Source organism: Carlito syrichta, unplaced genomic scaffold (genome assembly GCF_000164805.1).
Source record: "Carlito syrichta isolate Samal-C Ts95f unplaced genomic scaffold, Tarsius_syrichta-2.0.1 Scaffold312209, whole genome shotgun sequence".
Taxonomy (NCBI): domain Eukaryota; kingdom Metazoa; phylum Chordata; class Mammalia; order Primates; family Tarsiidae; genus Carlito; species Carlito syrichta.
This window is the reverse complement of record NW_007256305.1, coordinates 895099-912971: the sequence shown is the minus strand read 5'-3', so window position 1 is coordinate 912971 and position 17873 is coordinate 895099. Positions and strand designations below refer to the sequence as shown.

The window sequence follows — 17873 nt, the reverse complement described above, 5'->3', positions numbered from 1 at the left end:
CGACCTGGAGTTGGCAAATACTTTTTCCCAGTTTGTAGGCTGTCTCCCTGCTCTCTTGATGGTTTCTTTGGCTTTGCAGAAGCTTGTCAATTTAATGAGGTCCCACTTATCTATCTTACCTCTTATGGCCTGTGGGTTTCAGGTTTTGTTCAGGAATTGGATGCCAGTTCCAATTTCCATGAGGGTATGTCCTTCATTTTCTAAGGTTCTTATGGTTTGAGGTTTTATATTTAGGTCTCTGATCCATTTAGAGTTAATTTTTGTGTACGGGGATAGATAGGGATCCTGTTTCAATCTTCTGCATGTGGTCAGCCAGTTTTCCCAGCACCATTTACTGAATAGGTTCTCCTCTCCCCAGTGATAGGTGGTGGAGGCTTTGTCGAAGATGAATTGGTGAGAAATTGAGGCTTTGTTTCTGGATCTCAATTCTATTCCATTGGTCTATATGCCTGTTCCTGTACCAATACCAAGCTGTTTTGTAACTTTATAGTAAAGTTTGAAGTCTGATAATGTGATACCACCTGCTTTGTTTTTTTTTTTTTTTTTTTTTTTTGCTGAGGATTGTTCTGGCTATTCTTGGTTGTTTGTGTTTCTATATGAATTCCTGTGTTGTTTTTTCTAGGTCTGAAAAAAATGTTGCTGGTAATTTGATGGGTATTGCATTAAATCTATAGATTGCCTTAGGTAAGATGGACATCTTCACAATGTTGATTCTTCCAATCCATGAGCATGGGATATTTTTCCACTTGTTTGTGTCATCCTGTAGTCTTTATCTCAGCTCAAGTATCGTCTCTTCTGAGAGGGCTACTGTGAGCAACATATCTAAAATTGTCACCTCCCCTGCCTCACTCTTCATCAGTACATAATAGTTTTTAAACTTGCTTTTTCACTTACCAACATATTATGAACAATCTTCCAGATCAATAATATCTCTCTCTCTCTCTCTCTCTCTCTCTCTCTCTCTCTCTCTATATATATATATATATATATATATATATATATATATATATACTTTTTTCTTTTTTGAGCTGGAGTCTCACTCTGTTGCTCAGGTTTGAGTGCTGTGGCATGATCACAGCTCACTGCAGCCTCAACCTCCTGGACTCAGACAATCCTTCCTCTTCAGCTTTCTGAGTAACTGGTACTATAGGTGTGTGTCATCATGCCTGACTAATTCCTAAAGTTTTTGTAAGAGATGAGATCTTGCTATGTTGCCAAGGCTGGTCTTAAACTCCTAGGCTCAAACAATTCTCCTGCCTTGGCATTCCAAAATGCTGGAATTACAGGCATGAGCCACTGTGTCCACCATAATTTTTTAATGACCATAAACTCATGATCTCCAGTTTCAAATGGGTCCTTAAAACTGCCCACAATGCATCTGCTTCCTTACAATCTTTAGATTTTCTGCCTCTGGTGTCTGGTCTTCTTTGTAAAGTGGTCCACTCTGAGAAAATCTGTACTCCTAACATCAAGTTGCGCTATTTTCTTTTCCCTTATCTGGTCAAAATCTTTCAAAACCATTATAATGGAAGACAGATCTTAAGTCTTTAATAGATTCAATCTTTTTTGAAATAGAGAATAAATGACTTAAATGTGTGAAGAGATTGGTTCAGAAATTAGCAGCAGTGAGGCCAAGATATCAATATATACTACCTGTTTGCATGTTGAGTGTTTTTTGTCAATCAAGAGTCACTGAAACACTTATATTCTTTTTGTCTTTTGTTATAGAGTGTCCCCACCTCCAGAATTGATACATGTTAGGATAACTTGCAAAAATTCTCTTATTCCTTCCCATTATTTTCTTTTAAACCTACATCCTAATTAAGGGATACTCCCCAAAAGCCAGAATTATCTTTGGAGGGTGGACCCCTTGTAGTATAGGCTTCTCCCACTAGGTTATTGTTCTAGGAATCGATCGGCATCAGTGTACCAGCTAGTGATGTTGTAAGAGATTCTTTCATTGCATTTTTTCATTTCATAATGGGTGATTTATAAGAGCCCCTGCCCACACCGCGCTGAGTGTTCAGCAGTTTTTGACCCAAGACAGCATGACTTCCATGCCCCACCCTCCTTATTCACCTGATCTTGCCCCCAGTGACTTCATATTGTTTCCCAAGATGAAAAAAATCCTCCAAGAGAAATGTTTTGTCAATGTGAAAGAGATGAAACAAAAAATGGCAGCGGCACTAAAAGGCATCAAAATTGACAAGTTCACAAACTATTTTGAGCAGTGGAAAAAACATCTTGATATTTTTGTTTGTGTATTGTATCAAATGGAGTGAAGGTGACTGAAGTTTAAACATGTAAGAATAAATTTTTTTTTTTTTGAGTTGGGAGTCTCACTCCATTGCCCAGACTGGAGTGTAGTGGCCGCTCCCGGCCACCGCAGCCTCCACCCGCTGGGCTTCGGCGATCCTTCCACCTCAGCCTTCCGAGTAGCCGGAATTACAGGCGCCTGCTACCACGCCCAGCTAATTTTTTGATTTATTGTAGAGATGAGGGCTCACCAAGTTGTCCGGGCGGGTCTCGAACCCGAGGGCTCAGGCAATCCACTTACCTCAGCCTCCCAAGGCGCGGGATTACAGGCTGAGCCATGGAGCCTGGCTAGAATAAATATTAATATACAATTTTTTAGAAATAAATTCTGGGCTTTTTGCGTCCCTTCGCATAAAACATAAATTCTGATCCATTATTTTTTGTTGATTTGGGGATGAATGCTTGGTAGTATGCAATGTTAACTCTATCAGCACTCAGATTGTTCTCAATAGGAATCCTCATAGATATGTCATCAAGTATAAGAAACAGTAAGACTTTGTTTTTAGAAGTTTCCAAGCGAAACTGCCACTGATACATGTATTTGGACACACCAGCAGGAGGGACTCTGTGGGCTTCCTCTCAGTCAAGTAGGGCTGCCATGGTGCCCATTCTATTGAGAACTCCTCTCATTTCTTCCCAATGGTAAGTTCTATAGTCTCCAGCTTGGCATGTGAAAGAAACTAAATAATACTAGCTCGCAAATCACACCTGAATTTTATTCTCACTTATTCCTGCTCCTGAAAGCTACTATAAAACAGAGGATTATTATCTGATGATCTCTGACAGTGAACAGTGATGATATATGAGATACAAGAACAAATAATCTGGTGTTTTTGTTTATTATTTTTGTTTTTTAGAGACAACAGCTCACTCTGTTGCCCCAGCTGGAGTGCAGTGGTACAATCATAGTTCACTGCAGCCTTGATTTCCTGGGCTCAAGTGATCCTCCTGCCTCAGCGATATGAGTAGCTGGGACTACAGGTGTGCACCACCACATCTGACAAATTTTAAAATTATTTGTAGAGACAGGGTCTGGTTATGTTGCCTAGACTGGTCTTGAGCTCTTCAGCTCAAATAATCCTCCTGGCTTGGCCTTCCAAAGCATTGGGATTACAGGCATGAGACACTGTGCCTTGTTAATTTTTTAAAAAATTATTTTTTTTTTAGAGATGGGGTCTCCCTGTGTTGCATAGGCAGGTCTTGAACTCCTGGCCTCAAGCAATCCTCCTACCTCAGTCACCCAAAGTACTGGGATTACAGGTGTTAGACACTGGGTCCAGCCAGATTTTTTTTTCACAAGCCATGGGTGGGAAGGAAAACCTTTGGCCAGACATCATAATGCCTGTACAATGGTCTATAATCACAATAGACCTCTGGATGGCTGATTTTGTTATTCAAATGAAATTTTTGACATTATGCAAATATACACTGCATATATATGAATTTTTCAGCATGTGATAGGACCTGTATGTATGAGAGAGAAAGAAAGGCAGGGAGAGAGAGAGGGAACAATGTACCTAAGGGACTTTGAAAAGCTGAATGGTGCCAGTGGCATTTGGTGCCATTTAAGATGGACCTATGAGCCGCAATGCCTTTCATTAGACTAGACCAGCTGAATCTTCTGAACACATCTAATTTTGCCATTACAGATGTGTGAAATCTAAGAGAATTTTTTTTGTTTAGTTTTTGCGTTTCGGCTTTGATGTCTAGAATTTGGGTGTGCAGCATTTTCTAAAGCTGAAATGCTATAATCCACAGAGGAATCAGGGAGGAATTCCATTGAGGAGAGAAAATTTCTGAATCTACAGAGGGGGAGGCTATATTCATATATTGGTTAACTATATTCATAAGACAAAAATGTGTACATATACACACACACACCCCTTGGCAATTCCCTTTCTCTTTGACCTCAAAGTCTAACTCAAGGAAGACTTCTTTGGTACTGATGCCAGTAAGATTATTCACAATGTTATTATTATTTTTTTTTTGTAGAAGAAAAATGTTAGCTACATGAGTAGAGCTGTTACAGGTTTCCCTGATGGAAAGATAAGATAATAATAATTACAGGGACCTGTTCTTTGCTCATTTACTGTCTTGACTTTTTTTCCCATGTGGAAGGCTGCCCCTTACAGTCCCATCCTTCCTGATGGCTTCTAACTCCCTTTCCACATCATGGCTCTCTCTTGGCTGGTGTGTAACAGAGGAATTGGGAAATGGCCACAGCTTCAGTAAGGGATAGCAGCTAAGGGTTTTAATCTAAACAGATCATACATTTGGTTTGCATTAAAGAATGACAGATTTAAGTGGCTGGATTCCACTAATAAGGACAAACACTAGGGAACTGTGGGGTAGGTGAGGTTGACCTTCAGCATGTCCCAAGGTCCCCACTGAGTCTTTGCACCCTCTGTCTGACACAAATCCTTCCAGAATGTTCAGAAGCACACCTCACGCCTGCATAGCATCCCATGCTCTTATATTTCCCGAGCAGACTCTCTCTCCCCTGTGAAAATGAAGCTGTGCCCTATTGTTTTGGGGCTCTGTGTACCACTATGAACTCTATCTGGCCAGCCAGCTCAACTTAATCTGAATCTTAATTGCTTAACTTAGACAGTAAAGGAATTTTTCAACATATTTTCACCTCTTTCCTCGTGACAGGCCCAGGCTTCAACAACAGGTAACCCCAATCCTCCAAGTTGGAGACGTCTAGGTCAGCCAGAGAAGCTTCTAATTCTGTGAGTTTTAGGCCTTACAGTGAGTAATAGATGTCTGAGGACAGGAGGCCTTCCTAATTCCCTCAAATCTCAGTCATCATGCTTGGTAGGATATCACTGCTGGACATGATGAAATGTTCGTACCTTAATATGCGCTGATCACAAGAGCTTTATTTATTTATTTACAGACAGGGTCTTGCTCTGTTGCCCAGGCTCGAGTACACTGGTGTGATCATAGAGCATTGGAGCCTTGAACTCCCAGGCTCAAGTGATCCTCCTGCCTCAGCATCCCAAGTAGCTAGGACTACAGACATGTGCCACCATCCTTGGCGAATTTTAATGTTTTTCATAGAGATGGGGGTCTCTCTATGTTGCCCAGGCCAGTCTTGATCTCTTGACTTCAAGCAATCCTTCTGCCTCAGCCTCCCAAAGCATTGGGATTACAGGCATGAGCCATGGTGCAGGGCCAATCATAAGAGCTTTAATTCTACAAGAAAGGTACAGGGATCATTGACTTATTGAGAAAGAACTTGGTTGCTAATTCCTATTACCACTAAAGACTATTCTTGGAACAAATCAATTTCTGAGGGCTAACTATTCAAATTCATGGATCAGTTAATTAATACAAAATTAAGATAATCATCCAGGCATGGTGGCTCAAGCCTGTAATCTCAGCACTCTGGGAGGCTGAGGTAAAGGGATTGCCTAAACTCAGGGGTTCAAGACCAGCCTGGGCAACTTAGTGAGATCTTGTCTCTAAAGTAAATAAACAAACAAATAAACAAACAAACAAATAAATAAGCCTGGTGTGGTAGTGCGTGCCTGTAGTTCTGGCTACTTGGAAGGCTGAGGTGGAAGAATCGCCAGAGCTCAGCAGGTCGACCCTGGGGTGGCCATGGGCACGCCACCGCACTCCAGCCTGGGTGATGGAGTAAGACTCCAACTCAAAAACAACAACAACATAGAATATGTCCTGATACTGGTACAACATTTCAGTAGTTTGAGTATGGTCTGAAAACTTTTTTTCTTAAAATTGCAATTTAGATTTCAGTAATAGCATTGCAAGCATACATACATACATATATAATTATCTAATTTATATCCTATAGAAAAATACAGGTCAAGGAAATTGTTAAAACTTATTAGACATCAATCACAAAAGAATTTCACCATTCTATCTATCTATCTATTATTTATTTTAGAAAGCAGGATTTATTAAGAGGACAGAAAAGCTCCCACAGTGGGAGTGGGCTGAGGGGGTTGCCTGAATTTCACCACTTTAATATACCATCTACATACTTCTTCAGTGTAAAATTTATAAACCACAAATATGGTTACCACCAATCACTTCAAGCACAAAGTTATGTCAAACTGAATGACTCACTGAGCAAAGATCTTACTGAATATGCACTAACACTAGTCAGAAAATCAATTAGCTTATTATAAAAATTAATACTTTTTTATGAAAAATAAGTTCAAATAGTAGAAATTCTGGCAAATACTCTTACCTCAGTATTTCCAATTCATACAATTCCATGAAGTTTAATACGTGTTACAATCTGACAGATGACCAAACTCCAGGTTTAAAAAACATATGATGTCTCTTATGCAATCACATAAAACATGAATTGTTGTAACAATGCATTGAAATGCCAAATTGCTCTCTGGCTTTGCTCTCTCCCTAGTCCCTCCTGTTTCATTGTGTAGACACTCACTGAGTTTCACTTTTGTTTCTTTGAAATCTATTACTGCTCTTAGATTAACTTTCTTATTCTCAGGTATGACATCACTTTGCTTGGATAGGATTTAGAAAACCAGAGGAAATAAATAAGAAAAATTATCAAATAATGATTTTAACACATCTTTTCAAGGTCATGAATACAAAGTTTTCCCATGATTTGTAAAAACATAAAAATCATGCTGCATATTTGGGACTGCTCAAATAATGTATTGTAAGTTATCAGAATGAGAGCTGAAGGGGTAAATGGATGCCAGATGCCATGACGGATGGCTGAGGCAGGGCACATGACCACACTGGTAGAGACTGGGATGGACTTGGCTTCCAGTTAATCGTCAGACTCAACTGGAGAGCTCTGAGAAAGATCTCTGGTCCCAGTGTCAGGTGGGACAGGAAGAGGGGATGGAAAACAGTAATTCCTGGGTCGTTTTCATGAAAAGCCAGACCTGAATGCGACTAGTCTGAAGTGGAATGTGCTGGAAATGTAAAATACATCCTGGATTTCACCTAGTATAACAAAAGGAATGCAAACTGTCTCATCCGTATTTTATATCGATTACATGTTGAAGTGATGGTATTTGATAGACTGCATTAAATAAAATGTTAAATTAAAATTAATTGCATCCATTTCTTTTCACTTTTTGAATGCGACTGCTAGGAAGTATACAAAATTACCAGGCGTGGTGGCTCATGATTGTAATCCCAGCACTTTGGGAGACTGAGGCAGGAGGATTGCTTGAGCCCAGGAGTTCAACACCAGCCTGGGCAACATAGTGAGACCCTGTCTCTACAAAAAATTAAAAAATTAGTCGGATGTGGTGGTGCACACCTGTAGTCCTAGCTACTTGAGAGATCGTGGCAGAAAAATCGCCTGAGTCCAGCAGATTGAGGCTGCAGTGAGTTGTGATGGTGCCACTGCACTCCAGCCTGAGCAACAGAGTGAGATTCCAACATACACACAAAAGAAAATGTCCACATTCATGTGTGGATTTTCTACTGGAGAGTGATGTCCTAGAGTAGGTTCTTAAAGCAAGGGTCCCAGAAAGGCAGCACCAGCCTCACGCCTTAGAGATGCAAATACTCTGCCCCTCCTCAGACAGAGTGAAAGAGAAGCTGGGGGGTCTGGTGCAGGCTGCGGGGGAGCATAGCACACACTGTCGAAACCTTGAGAAGCCACTAATGTCTCCATCCTGGGAACATGAAGAAATCGCCTCTTCCTTGATCCCAATCACTATTTACAAGAAATAGAGCCTCATGAAAGGACAGATAGGGGGTGAGTTTCTCACAAATTATGTTGTTAAGAAATGGTCTCCTCACCAATATATTGTTACTATATTTAACACACTTATGGAGAGTTTATAATATACCAGGCATTTTGTTAAGTGCTTATCACAATTTTTTTCATTTGGCCCTCACAACCCTATGAGTAGATATTATGATTATCCCCATTTTATTCACGTGGAGACTGAGGCACAAAGAGATTTAGTAACTTATTCAAGGTCTCACAGTAAGTAGTGGGGCCTGGACTTCAACCTCAGCATTGTGACTCTGGAGTCCATGGCCACTGTGCTAATGGCATCTCAGAACCATTGCTCATAAGTCATGAGGCTCAGTGTCTATAAACTGCAGTGAGAACTCTGCAAGGAGAATGACACTGTTCTCAAGGATCCCGCCTGCTCAGGCTGGGCAGGCATGTGATATAAAACTTGTGCATACACAGGGCACACTAACTACGGGGTAAGCTGCACTATCTCAGTGGCTCTAAGACATTCTGGGGTCCAACACTTAGTTGCTCCCTCATCATAAATTAAAGTAAAGTGTCTAAGTACCTGGCTTTGGTATCACCTAGATGATGTTATTCTATGATCACATGGATCCCGAAACATTTTCTCATGGCTGCCTCAGAGGGACAGAAACAGGACTGATCTTATGTGCAGAAGCCAATTATGCTACATGATTTGAGAAGCAGCAAAAAGCTTCTCAGCCAAAAAGCATCCGACAGCATCCCCAAGTATGAACTTCTGAGAGACATCAGCATTTCTACTTGGTTGAAGGCAGCTACGACCTTGGGAAGAAGGCGCAATATCACTGATTAATTGATGTCTCCTACTGCCGTCTATCAACCCTCAGTGTAGGGAACTCCCTTTCTTTATTAGGTTCGAGAGAATGGAAAACAGGACTGGTGAGTTTTGGTGGGGAGAGTTTGAAGGCTATACATCTGTCTATAAGGGGCACCATTCATCCTAATGAGGGCCTTGGGTCTCCAGGTTAGAGGAGGGACTTCTGTGGTCCCTTTTGACCCTCAGGTATTACAGGTCTGGAAGGGCCCTAGGTGTTAATGGGAACACTTCTAAAAGGCATGGGTGCTGTCTTTAATGTACAATTCTGAGGCAGGTCACTCGGTGCAGGTTAGACATAGATAGATAAGTTTATTGTAAGTAGATTTAAATTAAAATAAGGTAAGCATTCAGACATCTTTCTTATTGGTCCAGGACCTTCACCTGACTGACCAGGCCCACCAGACCTGACCCCCTTGCAGCCTGGAATGTGTATCTACCAGTGCAGGAAATACAAAAACAATAGAGAATTACCTAGAACACAGACATAACGATCTAAGAAAAGCCCAAGTCTAGTTAGGCAATAACTTTAATTAGAAGGTCTTTGTGACCTTAGAAGGTTGAAAGACGGTAATCAAAACTCATGACCTGCAGCCCACCTCTTTTAGCTCATAGAAGGTGGAGAGATGGTAATCAAAACTCATGACCAGATACCTGTAGCCAACTCATCTTAGCGCATGGTTTGCTTAATCATATTTGTAAAAGTACGTAAAGTTTTCTCATCAAAGGCAAGCACGTGTCATTTCTCTTAAGGTGTCCAGGCCTTTTGGGCATGTATCTTTCTTTCTAATAAATTCTGTCTTAAACTATACTTGGGACTTGCTCTGAAATTCTTTTCTGTGGCTTAGTCAAAGAACCCATGGAGCAACACACCACATTTCACCTGGCATCAGTTCTAGGCTATTTCTCTATATAGATAGCCTTCGGACCAGTCAAGAGACTAACTACCCAGGCTCCTAAGCACAGTCAGGGGTATTTGCATGCCAGCTGAAGAGGGAAAGAGTGTTCCTTCTATAAAACTAGGACTTTGTTTAAGTTCAGTATTTGGTAATTTTTCTGTTGCCTAACCTTTTCTCTCTCTTCTGTTCTGGGCTCTCTTCCTTTCCCCTCAATCCTTTGTTGTTCTTTATCTGACCTGGTAATTACTGAGGTCTCATATTCCAAGTGCTTTCACTCTTTTTCTCTGTGGTTTAATTTCCATAGTTTTATTAATAAAAGTTCTTGTGTTGTGCTTTGTTCCTTAGAGGAAAGTTGCTTTAATTATTAGGAATGAGAACACATAAACAACGAAATAGGGAGTGGTGACTGAAATATGAATTTTATATGAAGATAGACTGTGGGATTTTTTGTTGTTTAATTTGGAGGAAAAAAACTCAAGGTTGCATTTTCATTCAAAGACATTTCAATGTATTCAACCCACTGTTAGAACGACTTCACTGAAAAAGCAATTTAAGGGCAAATGTCAGGAAAAAATTTTACATTTAAAAGCTCTGGCTCGGCCTCTTTTGAAAAGCTGGTTTAGCCTTTGGTTTAGAAATGTCACTGCCTACCAAGTTCTTTGTGGGGGGAAGAAAGAAAATTGAATGTTTTATTTAAACAGGTCATTAACAGTCAATACTTATTTGGAAAGGCCTGCTTTCAGAGGCAGATAAAAGCTTCTAATCACTTAGAATATCACTTGAGCAGATCTAGGGCAAGATGTGCTGATGCAAGTTGCAGATCTTTCTGGAGAACATCTCCACTCAGCAGCCAGTGCTGGTGGAGGAGGCTGAGTCTCCACCTGGTGTGCACCATTGTACATGCTGCATGTACGAGGGGGTGGGGGGACACCAAAAACCTGGAACTTATTTATTAAAAATTGTGTATTTATTCTTACATGTTTAAACTTCAGTCACCTTCAAAGTACTCTCTGTTTGGTACAATATGTCTGTTGAGATGCTTTTTCTTTTGTTTTTTGTTTTTTTGAGGTGGAGTCTCACTCTGTCGCCCAGACTGGAGTGCAGTGGCCGCTCCCGGCCACCGCAGCCTCGACCTGCTGGGCTCCAGCGATCCTTCCGCCTCAGCCTTCTGAGTAGCCGGAATTACAGGCATGCGCTACCACGCCCGGCTGATGTTTTGATTTATTGTAGAGATGAGGTGAGATGCTTTTTCTAAGGCTCAAAACAGTTCTGGAACTCGTCAATTTTGATACCTTTTAGTGTTTCTGCCATTTTTTGTTTCACTCTTCCACATGAGCAGAATGTTTCCCTTTGAGGACTTTTTCCATCCGGAGAAACAAAAAAAGTTGCTTAGGTGAGATTGGGTGAATCGGGCGGATGGGGCACGGGAGTCATGCCATTTTTGGTCAAAACCAGCTGAACGCTCAACGCGGTGTGGGCAGAAGCATTGTCATGGTGGAAGAACCAGTCACCTGTTTGTCAAAATTTGGGATGTTTCTTCTACAAACCATAAAGCAACCTTCTCAGAACTTCCAGATAAAAACTTTGGTTGACCATTTGATCCAGAGGAACAAATTCCAACCCTCCAAAAATTACAGGGTTTTTTTTTTTTTTTTCCCCACCCCTTACAGTATAGAGAGGCACACAAAACACACTTCAGGGTAGGCCCAGCTTCAGATTTTTCATTTCAGGACCAGCAAAGGCTTATGAATGAAGATTAACCATTTTTGCATAAAGTGCCAAACCACCTCCGCACAGCAGCAGAATGCAAATGGGTGTGCAAAAGAGCAGAGGACAACTAAAATAAACACGGTGGCCATCAGGCCCAGGACTCAGGGGAAGGAGTGCATGCCGGCCTTATTAGCGTTCATCTAAGGCCCAGGTTTTCTGTTTAATTTGAAATTATTTCATTTCACAGGTCCCTGACAGCTTGAGAATAGAAATAAATGCCTTTTTCTACAAGTGACCCACTGCCGGCTCCTGTAAGGATCTGCTTCTGGCTGCTGGGCTTTCAGACACACATGGGTTTCCATAGAGATATGGGCCACCTGGACCCGGTGCAAGCACCCACTTGTGCCAGCAACTCAATTACCTTCAGTTCTTTTAAGATACGGTGATGGGAGCTTGCGTCTTTAAAATATGCCCATCCTCAGAGACGCCTCCCAAGGGGTGCAGTGACTAGTGTCATGTGACAGAGAGGAGATTCGGGAAAATGAATGTATCGCTCCCTGGAGATTGTATGCTTTGTCCCCCATCCCCCCGTCAGCCGCTGAGCCATCCCAGATTCCAGAGGGACTTGGACAAAAGATCAAGCACAGTTCTTTACAACTGGAGCACCAAGTACTTTGCCACAAACTCCCTCCCGAATGTTGAAAAAGAAGAACATGCTTTTCCTTTCTGTCTTTCCTTCCCCCATCTCTTTAGCTAGCTTTGGGTAGTTACTACAGCAAGGGCAATGTTTTTTCTTTCTATCTGGCAAACATTCATTAAGCATTGACAATGTCCAGGCTCTGTGGAGAAAACTGGCCATGGTGAAAGCAAACACTTACTGAACTCTTACTGTATACGCACCATTGCTCTAAGCGCATTCCATGTATTAACTCTAACTCTCAGAATTGCCCTATGGAGTATGGGCCTGTACTCCTGTTATCCCCATTTTTTAGAAAAAGAAATGGAAGCACAGAGCCTTAAGCTACTTACTCAAGTCACACAGCTATTAAGTGGTGGAGATGAGATTTGAACTTAGATCTCCTGTCTCCAGTGTTCTGGCCACAGAGGAGCTTACAAGTCAAGGATGGAGACAAAGACACAGACACACTTGCCAGACAAGGGGAGGTGGGAAAGGAAGTTAGCGTGACATGGAATTGACCCACCTCAGAGCTCTGGAGAGAGCAATACTGGGGCTGTGGTCTGCCCCAGTGGAAAGTCTCAGCCCAGAGACACAGGCACAACAGAGTGCTAGGGGTAGGCTTGCTGTCTGCGGAATGAGGGTGGGGCTAAACACTTTTAAAACTCTTTAAGGACAATGCTGCATATTCATCTCCAAGGAAAACATGGATTGTAGTTCCGCAATATAACTGTACCAGCAAAGGGAACCCTTAACTAGATCTGGCAAACAAAAGCTATATATTTATAGCTAACTCTGGGAAGCTGGCTCGTTTGTTGTGGCGTCAACACCTGGGAAAGGAACCCATCCTCTCTTCAGAGCATATTCTACTTTCAAAAACCTCTGTTCCCACAAACTCACGATACTCCTAGTTCATGAAATCAGATACTCTAGTTCATGAAATGCTAAACATTTAATGATTTTCTCAAAGTGTCAAAGAAAGTCAGGGTGTTCCTAGTTCCTTGAAATGTCACTGGCATTGGCTGGGCAAGAACCGTCTATGCTATACTATCCGAACTCACTGGTATTTGGTGGGAGAGAAATACCAGGAAGCCAAGTGAGGCCTCGCCTTCCCACCGGAGGGGGCTTACAGAGAGCCAGCCCCCTCTGTGCTCCCTCCTGGGCCTGCTACTGTGCTTCCTAAGGCTTTCCAGCACATGCAGCCTCAACTCACCTGTTCAAGGTTTCTTAGTGTCCCAAGTCAGGGTGCTCAGTCCATGCTTCTGCACTCCTGTCTCTCTCAGCAGGCAGAGAAACTTTGTTCCTCAGTTGGCCACCTTTATCAACTCGCTTTTACCGCAACCAGTAAGTCATCTCACTAGTGACGCAGGTGGAGCCAGAAACCCGGGTAGTGGCAGGATCTTGGGTGTGGCTGAGTAATCAGCAGCGGGCTGGTGGCCTTGGCCTGAGCCACAGGGGACTCACCTGCTGAGAGACTGCTTGCTCCTTTGTTGTCAAACTGCCCAGTGCTTTTGCTATCAGGCTCCTGTTAGCAAAGTCCAGTCTGTCATTCTTCTCATCCTGGGGAAGGCCCACCTCTAAGACTGAACTTGCAACCTTTCTGCTGACTGCCCCTAAGGCTGAGACAGTACTGGCTGGGACTGCAGTCATCATCCCAAGGGTCAGTTTCTGGGTATGACTATCTGCTAAGAGCTTCTAATCTTCTGGGTAACACCAGTACAGGCATATCAATCAATTAGCAAACACTCCTAGCAATGCATACGGAAACCAGAACCTGCTTCTAGACTTAACTGAAAGCACCTGCTAGCTAATTTGCACTAAGTGACAAATATACAAACCACGTCCAGGGCCATGCCCTCATAAACAAGGGAATGTTGTTCTCCTGGTGATGTTAGTCAGTCTTCACCAGTGAAAAGCTAGTGTGGAGCAGGGGTGGGGTACATTCAGGGCAAAGTGGAGAGAGGTTTCTCACCAGGCAGGCCTGCTCCACCCACATACAAGTTAGTCCTATATATGTCACTTGTTTGCTGGTTTGCATTTTAGAAAACGAACACATATGTTCCACATGTTCTTAGAAAGGTTCTTTCTCTTTAGGATCAGGCCTCACTTGGTCCCAACCACCAGAGCCCATCTAGCCAGCCGCTTTCAGATAGTCAGCCCAAAAGCAGCTACTGCCAGCACAGAGGCAGAGGCAGAAGTGTCTATGGTAATGTGCTTTTGTCACCAACTACAGTATCTTGGGCTCTTAAGTAATCACAAAGAGCAAACACTGCCTATTTTCTGCTATTCTGATTCTTCCTTATGTTTTTGTGACAGACAGTAAGTAGTTACAATTGACCAAGATTGAATCCCAGCTCTACATCTTACTAGTTTGGGGATTTGAGATTTTATTGGATCTCTCCATGCCTCCATTTCCTCATTTGTAAAATGGGTGTCAGGTCATGTCAGTAACTACTGTGTAGGGTGGTAAGGAAGATGAACTGAGTTCATCACTATAAAGTGATGACAGCAGAGCCTTGCACACAGCAAGTGCTGTAAAAGTGCTATAAAATGATATAAATAGATTCACTCATGACCTGAGTCATGGCTTTCCCACCATCCTTATTTTACAGGTGGGACTCTAAGGCAGGCATGTCCAACCCACAGCTCAGAGGACGCATGCAGCCCAAGACAGCTAGTAATGTAGGCCCACAAAATCTTTTAGCTTCATGCATTGTTTAGTATTTATTTACTTTGTGACTCCATGTGTAGTTCCGTTTTTGAAGTTCACAGTCACTCCTTATTCATGACATTGCTTTTTGGCAGCACATACATTTGTGAGCAAATGTTTTCAATTATGAAGCACACAAAGAGCAAAATTCGAACAAACATTTCTGATGAGCATCTTGAGAACTGACTAAGAATTGTGACCACTTCCATCGAACCAGACAATGATAGATTATTTTGCAAAAACAAGGTCAAATTACCCACTAGTTTTATATTATTCTCATTTTTCTAGACTTTATAATAAAAATATATAAAAAAGAAATCTTATTATGTATATGCAATAACTATATTACACAACTTATGTGCAGCCCAAGACAATTCCTCTTTACTCAATGGGGTCCAGGGAAGTCAAAAGGTTGGACACCCCTGCTCTAAGGCATCCAAGGTTATGATCCCACATGGAACCAGGGATGGAGTTCGCTCTTGAAACTCACCTTCTGACCAAAAATTGCCCTCATGTGGCTATACCCTTCCCTACCCCTGCCGACACTGCCCCTGATAGCAGGACTAGGGGGACTCCAGAGAGGAAGGGCAAGGCAATGACCTGATTATAGCCCTGCTAAGGGAGTGTGAACTCTCAGGGCTGTGTCTGTGTTCATGCTCTTAAAACTGCAGAGTGAGCAGACCCAAATCCACTACTCCAACACCTCTTCCCATAGACTGGATGGGAACCCATGCCAGGTCTCTCAGATGAGTACAGTGCTTTCGTGACCGAATTTGCAGCTAAGGTACTTGTATTTAGAGGACAGTACACAGTTGTAACATAAAAAGGGCTAAGTTCAAATAAAGTCTTAGAGCTAATTAGGGAATAATCTAAAAATTACTACATCTCCACACATTTTGTTTTCAGGTAATTCTATCAAGATGGATAAAAGATAATTAATATGATTTTAATGCCCTTGAGTTTATTCTAGTGCAGTCACAGATAATAAAACACATTTTTATCATTTTATTATATGCTCAAGATTCTAGGAGGTCCTACTTGCAATCTTGGTGAATTTTCTCTCCATTTCTAACTGTAATAAAAAATAAAAATTTGCCACCTGAGATGTGCTGTAATGGGAAAATTAATAAATACTTTTCAAATATACAAGACTTAATAGATTTAATAAATTATAAAAAGAATCCCTTGCTTTTAAAAAGCCTGCCTCTGATCAATTCTATTGTGTCCTTCTCTTTTCCAAAATCCCCAGTACAATGCCTTTGATAAACTAAGTGTTCAATAAAGACATGTGGAAGACAGGAATAAATATCCTCTCATTTTATTCTTCCTTTCTTGGGTGCAATGAGTTTTTTTTATAATTTATTCCCCAGCTTTTAACCCCTGGTACTTTAAATGCCACCCTTAAAACCAGCCCTGACCAGTGGTGTTCTAGTCACATCCCTCCACACACCCCCCAAGCCACTCCCTTCTTCCTCCCCACCCCACATCCAACCTTGCAGTGTCCTTCAGTCATCTTCAGAGTCAAGATCTAATCAAGGGCACCAAAGTCCTCCACATCTTTCTTACTGAGCCTCATGTGTCCCCCTCTTTAACCAGGTAATTTGTCCAGTGTCTTCTACTTATTTTATATTTTTCTTAACACAGAGCCTTACGCTCAGGATAATCAAGTCACTAGACTTGCCCTCTAATTCTTCTCCACCAAAGTCTACATTTCTATCCAAAAAGTAAACACTGCAATTTATCTTTTCTGTGGAATATTAGAAAGTAGAAAATACTTCATTTTCACTGAACACTAAACACACTTAACTACTAACCTCGTCACCATGTACTCATGCACTACCAGCGCAGATCTGGACTTTTATTGCCGTTGGCACCCACATGCACTTCCTGGGCCCTCATAAACTCTTATGACCTGTCTTGTCTAAGCCCTTGTTTATAGTGTATAGGGCTTGAGAGCAGACACCTGTTCTCTCTACTTTGCATGGAAATCCAGCCTTCTTGATAGCTCAATTCACATGGGGGGAAGTTCAGAAAGTACCAGCAATGCGGAGTTTGATCTCTTCCAAATCAATTTTTCTAAAGATTGAATAAATCAAAACTGATTTTTGTGCAGTGACTCAAATGTTGTACAGGCCTCTCAAGTAAATATAATACTATCTATTATTTCCCTTTGGAAGACTTTGCCAGTCATCCAATCTACCTTACAGCAATTGGGAGGAGTAAATGTATTAGGTTTTGATTACTTGTTTCATGAAATAGATCATCTCTCACAGCCTTGATTCCATTTATACCTATTTTTGGCAGATTAATAGAGACAAGCAATCAGGTTTTCTGGTTTTTTACTAATGCTAACAACGTCATTATCCAGCTGTGGAACATGTCCTTTGAGAGTGCTCTCCATGGGCCAGACACTGCAGGTAGAGGGTGTCCATGTGTGTGCATCTCTGTGAGAACTGAGAGTCAGTGCCTATTCTGGGGGGGGGGTGTATATTGTGGGGCATGGGGTGTCAGAACAAAGAGGAACAAAGACATAACAGATTATTAAGTCATTTTGAAATGACGACAATCATGTACCCAAACTGGCTTCTGGAAGGCGTGGTGGCTTCAATGTAGGTGAGTTTAATCAGAGAGGGTTTTAGAGAGGAGCTGCCCATCTTTGAGGCAGTACTGGCAATGACTGGAACGGTATTTCAGGTAAGAGGAAGAGCAAAAGTGAAACCTCTCTGGTGGAGAAATGTGGAGTCATGTATAAGACCAAAAAGCAGAATTACCTTCACAGTACACAGAAGTCAACTAACAAATATTTACTGGGGACCCGTGTGTGTCTCCACTAGATGCAATGGGCTTCATTAATTTTAATGCAGTACAATTTTAAGATTGGCTCTGGCAGGTAGATAAGGTTAGCAGGTAGTAAGCAATAAGATGACACCAGAAGGCATCATTGAAGAAGGTGTTTCTATGGTGTGGTTTCAACAAACACTTGTCTTGCTCATGAA

General features: G+C 41.8%; 1 protein-coding gene across 4 annotated transcripts in view; it reads right to left on the bottom strand.

Moving 5' to 3' along the window:
* Window positions 1–17873, bottom strand: part of SPATS2L (spermatogenesis associated serine rich 2 like) — a 180372-nt gene that overhangs the window by 94352 nt on the left and 68147 nt on the right. The window lies entirely within an intron of this gene.